General features: G+C 25.9%; 1 long non-coding RNA gene across 1 annotated transcript; it reads left to right on the plus strand.

Annotated features, from left to right (window-relative positions):
* Window positions 1-539: 539 nt before the first annotated feature.
* Window positions 540-3,284, plus strand: LOC145955711 (uncharacterized). Its single transcript, XR_014432371.1, has 2 exons — window positions 540-1,673; window positions 2,794-3,284. It is a non-coding gene; the product is annotated as an uncharacterized LOC145955711 (long non-coding RNA).
* The last annotated feature ends 7,875 nt before the right edge of the window (window positions 3,285-11,159 follow it).

Genomic DNA, 11,159 nt, shown 5'->3' on the forward strand with positions numbered 1-11,159 from the left:
TTTCATACAAACCAATTTATATTTGAATGAAAGTTTCAATTAAATGCTAGGAAAACGTAATCGAATAAAATTTAATTTATTCAAATAAAAAATTGCGTAAGCAACGATGTCAGTGATTTGTTATTCGATTGTGAGAAGCATTTATTTGAATACAAATAATTTTTAAGTATGTAATTTTTATTTTTGTGCTGATTTGTGAAAAAATAAAAAAGTGTAATTAGCTAACAAATTTCGAATCACCCAAACAACCTTCAATTTTTATTTTTTACTTATTTTCCATCTCTTCTTTCTTTATTTAGTTTTTCGATATTTTTGCTTTACCAAACATGGCGTTAGTGAAGAGCTACTTGTGGGTGCCGTTCAGGATGCATGTTTACACTTGACACTGTCTACATAGGGAAATTAATTAACTATAGTTGAAGTAGATTTTAAAAATGACAAAAACAATTGGGAAATGTTTTCTAATTTTTATCTCTTGTACTCCTAACTCAAGGGTGAGTTATCCCGAGAAATGTGGGTTGTGACTTGTGACATGACAGAAACTTGAAATGGGTTTATCTTCATTGTCTCTTATAAAGCTAAAAATAATTATGAAAATAAAAATTAAACACGTCCTAAATCTTTTCTAATCGAATCTCTTTGTAGTCATTTTACTTGAATATTTGTTTATATTTTTCTATTTGAAAGAAAAAATAATATTAATCAATTATTTTGTATAAAAGAACAAAATTGTCTATATTTAATTTAACTTCATTTAAATTGTCTTATATATTAATTAAAACTAATACGAGTGTAGTCAACGTAATCATGTGCATACTGCATGGTTGTTACCGTTATTCAACGTTTCTTTGTTGGATCACATAGACCCATGGGGAAACATATAGAATAAGTAAAAACAACATATTTAAATGAAAAAATGCTTTGCGCAAGAAACTTATATTTTGTTAAAGGGTATTAGACTAAAAGATTTTTTTTCCCAAAATTATTGCATTAAGGTTGTTTGGTCTATAAGCCGGAATCTAACATAGTTTATCATATATTCTACGTCAGGATATGAATTTGAACAATATAGTTAAAAAATATAAGTTATTATCTCTTACATAAATAATAATTTTATTTATTAATTGAAATTATAATGATGACACCGATAAAATTTTGTGTATTTTATTTTAACTTCCACCACTATATTCATTCTAATGATTTCTAATATTAGTCAATGATTTCCAATATTTATAGCTTTTATAAATTACCAACTACCATTCTTCAACATGAAAAATTTCTCAATGTATTAAACACTCCTTTAAATGAAAAGTTGACAATATAAGATATTTCTATTATTTATTTGTTAAATAATTTCGTATTAGGAAGACTTTTTCTTATTTCCCTCTGTTATTTATAAATAGCTAGCGCCTTGGCTTTTGAATATCGAACATACAAACGAGTCTGTAAGTAATGGCAAACATGTCTGGCGATGATTACAGTGAGACTGTAACTCGTTTGATCACATCCCACAAACAAAAGCGGGTTGAACCAAAACCTATTTTCGAATACCCACCAACAGTGCAAAATCCTCCTTATATTCAACCACGCTCCTATAAAAAAAATCCTCCCCCATCATCATCATCATCATCAACATGAGGATGTGGAAACCGTACCTTCGGGCTCACAAATTGGTGTGTATGTTCATCTATTTTCCTATCCTATCGATGTACTTGGAGTGCTATTTCATGATACTTGATTACAATGAGAAAGTAAAAAGAGGTATCGGTACAATAGATGATATATTTTTTAATGAAATAGGTTATCTCTTAATTTAATCGTATAAAAACAATTTATAAATTAAAACTATTCTTAACTTATATATATCACTTAACGATATTATATGAACCAAAAAAAGATAAAAGAAAATTAGAAGTGTTAATAAGTATTTGATATAAAGGAGTTATTAGGTATTTTAGGTGGTGTGGAGGGAATTATAAGACTGTGATAAAGAGAAAATGAGTTCAAATTCTATCATTTAACACAACTGGTTAATTTGTCGATGAAAAAAGTGTTTGATACATGAAAATATTTAAGAATTATCAAAGAAATAAGGATTTCAGCAATAAAAGTGTTTATATATTATTATCCAACTAAAAATGTTACTGAGAATGTAGTTATATTAGAATATTGGAGGAGATTGTTGTGCAGGTAAAGAATATAGTTATATTTAAAAGGTTTAAATAATGCATCATTTGATTTTCAATTTTTTTTAACTTTTTAAGTCCTTAAATTTTAAAGATGTAATTAAGTCTTTCATCTTTTATACTTTTGTAATTTAGTCTCTAAAATTAGAAATTTATCTACAATTTATAACATTTCATAGAATATGTTTAATATATATATATATATATATATATATATATATATATATATATATATATATATATATATATATATATATATATATATATAAATGATGACACAAAATAATAATCTAATACAGTTATCAGATATGCAGATATTAAAATTATTTTGTTAAATTTTATAAATTGTAAATAAAATTTTAACCATATAAGAATTAAATTATAAAAGCATAAAAGGATGAAGAACCTATTTACAATTTTTTTTAGTTTAAGGACTTAATAACTTTTTAAAAAAATTCATGAACCAAATAATATATTAAACCTATTAAAATTATCAAACTTATATAAATAATTAGTGATACAATATATATTATTGGGTATCAGTTTGTATAATGTAACTTCCAAAAAGAATTTATCAAAAAGCGTAGCTGGGTGTATATATAAACAGGTTTCCAAGTAAGAAACGCAAGAGGCGAACTGAAGGTAGCAAGAACTGGGAAAATGTATGCAACTTTGGTGGGAAATATCTACTCACACTTGAAAGAACACACAACGCGTGAGAACTACAGTGACCAAGAAATCTTTGATACGGGGATTGAGATAGCTGACGCAGCAGAAGTATTGATAGCTTTAGGAAAAGCAAGCGATGACATTGTAAAAGCGGGTGAACAGGCGCAGGAATCAGCAATGCTGATGGACGAGGCTTTAAAAATGCGCAATCGAGCATCTGAGATTTTCAGAGAGAGCTTATCCCTCTTACGCTCAATGAACTTTGAGCAATAAGCAAAGCACCAAATGTGTATGTGCATGTGAAACTTGAATGGATGTAGAATTTCAGAATAAAATAACATAAAGTCTGTTGTATTGTTATTTTCTTGTGTCGCTTCTAATGTTTTCAGAAATAATTAATGAAAAATGTTTAGTGCTAATCAGTAGAAATATACTTGCTCTCCATCACTGTTTGAAGGATGTTATGTGTTTGATGACGGTTAGTCAACAGAGAGTACAAATCTATACTATAGTTTTGATGCGAGAGGATTGATGTTAAAAGCCTTAAGAACTTGGATAAAAACTCTTAAGCTTTCCTTCCCCTTATGATATTGTATGTTTGTTGTTATATATTGGAGTGAAAAAACATCTCAACACGTTCCATAGACACGAGGTTAAACCAAGGACGGAACCAAAAATAAATATTAGGGAGGGCAAAAAAGAAATTTTATTTGGCAAACATTTTTTTTACAGTGTTTTGGTGTGCAGAAAAATAGTGCCTTGACAGATTGAGTAAAAGATAAAATATGTTATTAGGAGTTAGAATTCCCCTAATTACCATCAGAAAAACCTTTTACACATTTTTCATTAGGCAAAATATACATCTTTCATATTTAGTTCTTGACAGAAAAAAAAAAGTTTTTGTACAAAAAGTTTTATTACTTTAATTTATATTATTAATTTAGACGTACTTGTCAAATGAAATTTATTTGAATTATAGGAATATAATTCTAACTCATATTATATGTGATATTATAGTAGTAAATTAGCAATAAGTAATCAATCTTCTATATGATTGAATTCTCTATATATGTAAATTATGGAATGAAAGTCTTTACTACTTCATGACTTTAAACTTCAAATAAATAAAAATAGAAGTGAACCAAAAATATTAAGGTGAATCTTGTTAGGTTATGTTTAGAATTTTATTATCCTAATAAAAATAAAAGATGATTATTGTAAATTTAAGAAGAGAGTGAGGAAACTATTATCAATGACGTAAGTTTATTTTGTTGAACGAGAAACAGTGTAGCAGCACCACATGCGTATTTCCTACATAGAAAATGTATTGTCCCAAATTAAAAGATATTTTCTTATTTCTTGTATAGAAAGTAACAATAGATATAAGTGGAATATACCACAATGTAGATGCAAATAAACTTGATGGAAGTTTATTGTAATTGAAATACTAAGAGGATTTTAAGTTTTGGGGGAGCAACTGCACCTGTGGGCTTACACCTAGTTCTGCCCTTTAGTTAAACATACAAATATCTCACTCCATATTCTTTGTTTTCTTTGTATGTCGTTCATTCTGCGAATATGAACTCACATCAAAGATGAAACATGAACTTGTCCTTTAACCTTCACATGTAGTTGGACAAATAGGAAGTTGAGTTTCGTGTACACTACTTATGGGACCTAAAAATATCTTTAAGTTTTGATATATTTTGCATTCATCTAACTTTTTCGCCCCATCAAATTGGATACAAATGGATAATTAGTCCGATGATAAATTTAGAAACTTTAGATAATGGAAATAATACTTATTTATATATTTATAATATTAAAAATTTTACATATAACTTTTAAAAGTATAAATATATATTATAATTTTTTTTACAAGTTTTTGTATTTACGATTATAAATAAAGATGAAAATAAACTAGGTCAGACTAAGTTATACTATAATTTAATAGGCCGAACTTAAACTTTTGTTACAAATATATAATATTTTTTTATATAGATATTTTTAAATGTTTGGTTAGAACTACAATCTTAAAAACTTATTTTATAATAATTTAACACTAATAAAAATATAAAATTAAATATGTTAAATTTTATAAAAATTAAGTTTAATTTATTTATGATATAAACATGTTTTTAATATCTAATATAAATTTTTAGATGATAACTTATTTAAAAATATATTTTATAATGAAATTCTAAATAGAACATAAATCTTAAAATTTTTACTATTTTGATTTTTTAATCAACGTATATAATAAATCAAAAATATAAAAGGTAAATATGCATGTTGCAAAATTTTATTTTAACAAAAAATATGTGAGCATATATATATATATATATATATATATATATATATATATATATATATGTATATATATACTCACAATATATAATACAATATATTAAAAATAATAATTTTTATATTAAACTTTATAAAAAAAATTGATTTGTTATTAAAGAATATTCTTTATAATATATGAGAACTAAATTTGACAGACATCAAATAAATAAATATCTTCTTCAAATTTAAATTTTATACATACAATAATTTAAACACATGTTTATTTTATTAGAATATAACTTTTATTTTTTAAAATATATTATTTCTTTAAATAAAAAAGTATGTATGCCTAAAATGGTAGTGGGGCAATTGCTCCCACTATGTCCCATATAGATTAATTCCTACTGACTACCCCCAAAATCTAGGATCCTACTTATGCATCCTTATCGTCATAATCTTTGAAAGATAGTGCTTCCATTCCAATCGAGGTTGAAAATGAAGGCTCGAATGAAATGTACATTTCTTATTATTTTTCAACGTCCACTACTTAGCTTCAAGGACACTATCTCCATGACCTATGGAGACACAAGTCGGTTCAATAGGTGACTCTCCTGCCACCCATTCTTAGGTTGAGCAATGGAGTTCATATCTATTTGATGAATCAATTAATGACGTATAGGGTTAGCTACCTAGGCGACGACAAGGGGTAGTATTATATAAGGGTTTAGGAGACTAAACTGTTGAGGTGTGTTAGAGGTCTTTTTGTTATGGGAATCCTATATGTATGATGTATGAGGTTGTTTTCTTTGTATTTAAATTTTCATCAGGTAACTATTGATGTATTGTTCTCTTTAATTAATGAAAAGACCAGGACTAGTTTATCTTTATATATTTTGTTGTTCATGAAAACTTTTCAATGAGTTTTATTAAATAAAACAAACATAAATAAATAAATAAAATTAATGTTGGAGTTTAAGTAATTGTGAATGGACATTAGGCAATCCAAATAACTTGGTTTGAATTTTTAGAATGTTTGAGTAAAATTCAATCCAATCAAATCTTTCATTTTTTAGGTTGGGTATTAAGTTATCGATACTAGAAAAATATTATTCAACATCATCATATCTATACCAGTTTTAATAAAAACAATGTAAAATAAAAATATGGTAACATTTTTGTAATTAAATGAAAAATATAAGTATATTTACATCAGTTTCGCAATAAACGATATAAATATAAAGTATTCTACATCAGTTTATTGAGAAATTGATGTAGAAATGAAAGCCCAAAACCTGACTTTGGCGCACTATCCCTAAGAAGCATTCCATTAATCACACACTACCGAGGAATTACATCTAGATCTCTTTTCAAACCCTCGAAGAACATTGTAGTACCCAAACACTCATTGATGGACGACAATCCTTTTTATCACACTCTCCTTGACGATCATCGTGCTAATCAGGAAGCACATCATTCTCCTTGGGCTCTCCTTGATAGATGGTGAAATTTAGTAAAAAGTAAACTCGGGTTCTATTGGTGAAGCCTTTTTTGTTTTTTGTTTTTTAATGAAGCCCTATGTTTCAACTGTGTTTTTGACGTGAGTTCCTAAGGCCCTTTTTTTCTTGTCCTACCAAATCCTTTCTTTATTTTCAAACCAGAAAGCATTAAAGAATTTTTTTATATTTGCAACTATTCTACTGGATGATTTTTCCATTTTGTGTTTATGTAGTATTTTTGTTGAGTAGATTGTCACAATAATGTGAAATTTCTTTATAATAGATCCTATTAATAGTTCCTCATTTCCTACTTTCATATAAATGTGACTGAAGATGTTATATTTTAATTCTTCCAGTGATATACTAATTGCAACAACATTTTTAGAGAGACACAGGTTAGACTTATAGATGAAGCTATCTCATCAACATGGGGCATTGTTGAAGCTTGCTCAATACCAAAGAAGGTCGAGCCCCATATTTTATCCTGGGGTTGGAGCTCAGCTAAGGAGGAGTACGTAGGGTAATTCACTGGAACATTTGAAGTAAGTCCTATTAATCGTATATATCAAACTATATTTTTAGGTCAGAAATTTGATATGTGTATGATTTTTCTTACATAATAAATTTTTGTTTATATAAGCTTGTTTAGTTGTTTTAGTGTGCTATTGACTATTATGTCTATATATAGTTTGTTAATTGTTAGCAGAAATAGTGGAAGAATTCTCCTAATTTGGCTTTTTGGATATACTCTTGTTTCCTATAAAATCTTATCCGTTGTATCATTCTTATGGTGGCATCTTACACATAAAAAATTATCACTACAAGAAAAACATAAATTTTTGACAGACATAATCCGTTGATGAAAAGGAATATTCGTCGAAAAAAAAAGAATTTTTGACAAATCTCCTATAAAACCCTAAACTATCAAAAAATTTCGACGGATGATTTTGTGGTAAATATTCGTCGGTAATTACCAACAGATATATTTTTCAAAAATTACTGACAGATATTCTGTCAATATTGTTTGAAAATCTTTATGTGTTTTCGACGAAAAATTTCTATTTAATTTTAATAAATTTATTAATGTAACACCCATCATATTTGACCTCTCAAGGGCTCCATTCCACGACACTTCACTATTCAGCATGCTTCGTTCTTAATCACACACTTTCTGGGAAATTTCCTAGAAGGTCACCCATCCCTAAATTACTCCAAGTTAAACACACTTAACTATGGAGTTTTAATGAGATAAGCTACCGAAAAGTAGATGCATCTTGTTAGTATAGGTAGTACAAATTAATTCCTTTAAGTCATCGTCAACTATACAATCTCATACTTGTACTATCTCTAGATCTCTCTCGTTTCGGTGTGTTTGGACTATTATAAAGATATAATAATATATATAATAATTATACTATATTTAATTATATTAACCAATAATAATAATTATATTATATTTAATTAATCTTTATTTGTATAAACTTATAATTAACAATATAATTATTTCTATTTAAAATTAATATTATGATACAATTTAAATTATTTATTATAAATTTAAAAGTTTAAAAAATAATTTATATATTTTAAAATATTATTTTTATAATTTATAATGATAATATAATTTATAAAATTATAAATATTTATTTATTACAAAGTTATAAATTAAATTTTAATATTTTAAATAAATTATTAATTAAGCTAATATATTTATTTATCTTAAATCTAAGATATAAAATTCAAAATATGTATTTATTCTTATTTTATTTTCTAATTATCAACCATTAATAAAATACTAATTTAAAATCTTATTTAATTATATCATAATATATTATTGTCAAATTTAATCTTTATTGTTACCGAACAGAATATTAAATATTTCTGATGGATCAATTTTTGATAAAATATTAAACATTCTTTACAGATCAAATTTTTGACAAACTATTATTCGTTCGTAACATTCCATTAAAAAAAATTTGATTTAAGCATTTTTCATAAATTCTTATATTTTTGACAAATATAAATTTGTCAGAAATATTTATCGGCAATATAATTTTTCCTATGATTTTTTTTTTGTTGAAAATATAAATTTTTTGACAAATTTGTATTTGTCGAAAATTATCCGCCGGTAAAATCGTCAGAAATATAAATTTTTCGACAAATTTGTATCTGTCAAAAATTATTCATTGGTAAAATTCGTCGAAAATATAAATTTTCTAACAGATTTGTATCTGTCAAAAATTACCTATTGATAATGTAACTCTTCCTACGAATCTTTTTTCCATTAGTGAAATTCGTCAAAAATATAATTTTTTTGATAGATTTGTATTTGTCAGAAATTATCCGTCGATAATTTACATTTTTTTTGTACTGTACAGAAGATCAACATGTACAAGCCAAGGATAAACTTGTCTTTATTCTGAATTGTTGCAAGGTTATTAGTAACTTGTTGATTAATGCTTCACTTGCTTCCTAAGAGTATCCTTTTGGAGCTAATGAAATTCTTCATGTGCTATTATTTATCTAGCCATAAAGGTAATCTAAATGTTTTATCATAAATAGATACATGCATATATAATTCGGGAGTATAACTAATTTGGCTTGATAGAATGGTGTTATTACCTGCACTTTCTATAAAGTTATGTGTAAATTTGTACAAATCCTTTTAAATTAAATTATTTTAGTCAAGCATCAAATTTCGAGAGCTGCTCTATAAATTTAATGGTTAGCTAAAAAGAATTTAATTATGGTGGAATTTATGCCACCGTAGTCTTAGATTGCAGTTGTCTAAAACTATATTTATCATCTCTATTTAAGACTTCTTGAAACTTTGAAGTGTGAAATAGTTGTTACATATATTTTAATATAATTATATGTTTTTGAATTTAAGAGAAATGCCCATCAGCATAGGATATGATAGTGAAGAGGTGAGAGAGTTCCAAGGTAAGATGAGGTGAAATTTGTATTGTATATTAGTGTCCTAAAAAAGAGGATCTAGTTGGTTAGTATTTGATATCCAAAAGTCATAAATGAGAACACTAGGAATAACGATGTTTTGATTTCACAGATTAGTAAAATGTCGAATGAATGGGCTTGGTGTCTTTTGCCTCTTGTTGCTTTAGAATATGAAAGACTCCCTGATTTTGTTACTTGGGGAATGTATTTTACGATATTTCAAGATCTTGGTCTTAAGTTCAATTTTAAAAATATCAAGGAAGATGCTTCTATTGCTTTTCAATACTCATATTTCATTGTGTCATGAAAAGTCTTTTGCCTCTTCCTTACCTATTTTTTTCCTCCTTTTTAAGTTATTTTTTACTATTAGGTGTATTAGGTTTTGCATTGTATTTAAATTATAATATTATATCGTTGTTTTCAACTCAATTTAATAAGCACAAAATTTCTTTCTAGAGGCAAATGACTAATATTTAACAATGTGATGCTATAAGAGATTTTAGAGTAATTAATGCAAACAAATTTTGCCTATATTAATGCAAATTTGCCTATTGAATTTTCTACACTGATTATTGATAAAATTTATGTAAAATATTGCATATTTTACATCGATTCTATCAATAACCGATATAAAAATGAGATTTTCTACATTAATTTTTAAACTAATGTAAAATGTCTTATACTTTGTATGTTGTCTTAATTTATATTATTTTCAAAATTGATGTAAAATATCTAAAAATAGTTGACATAAAATGTGTCTCCTATAGTAGTGTATAGCTCTAAAATCCAATCCATTGAACAAATTTTAAATTTTAATTTAATATATATATATATATATATATATATATATATATATATATTATAATAAAAAGGGACTAACTTCAAAAAAAAAAAAAAAACACATGAGATACCACTTTACACATATAAGTCATTACATTGTTTTTTGGGATTGACTACTATAGATTACTATTGTTTTTTGGCTTCACATTACACATCCCTATGGTAGATTTATTTCATATATGTAATGAGAAGTTTTAACCCTAATAATTTTAATTTAATATTACAATTCATATTTGTTTTAATTTTTTAAAATGAATAAAATGATTAAAAGAATATTGATTCGTTGGTTCTTTGTTTTCACTTGTATGTTTATAAGTAGGAGTGAATGGGTTTTCGACATTTGTTTGGGTGTTAGTATTATATTTTATTAAAATAATTTTAATTTTTTTTATACAATAACTCAACTCAAACTAATTCATTGTTGATTAAATTAGTTTGGATTAAATATGATAAAATATTCACACAAATTCAATTAAACTAATTTCATCTGATTGGATAAGGAATTTGATGAAACACAACTCAAATCGTAAAGCATCCTTAACTTTCATCATCCAATTGATATGTTAAAATTATTACCTTTTCTGATAGTTATTTTAAATATCTTATTCAGAATAATTTTAATTAGTTTTCCGTATAAAAATATTTACACTAATGAAAATTAATATATTTCCTTTATCCAAATATTTGTTTTCCAATCGGCGGGTTTCCTAAAACCCTCCCGTTCTTGGTG

Source organism: Cajanus cajan, chromosome 3 (assembly GCF_000230855.2).
Source record: "Cajanus cajan strain Asha chromosome 3, NIPB_CcT2T_4, whole genome shotgun sequence".
Classification (NCBI taxonomy): Eukaryota; Viridiplantae; Streptophyta; class Magnoliopsida; order Fabales; family Fabaceae; genus Cajanus; species Cajanus cajan.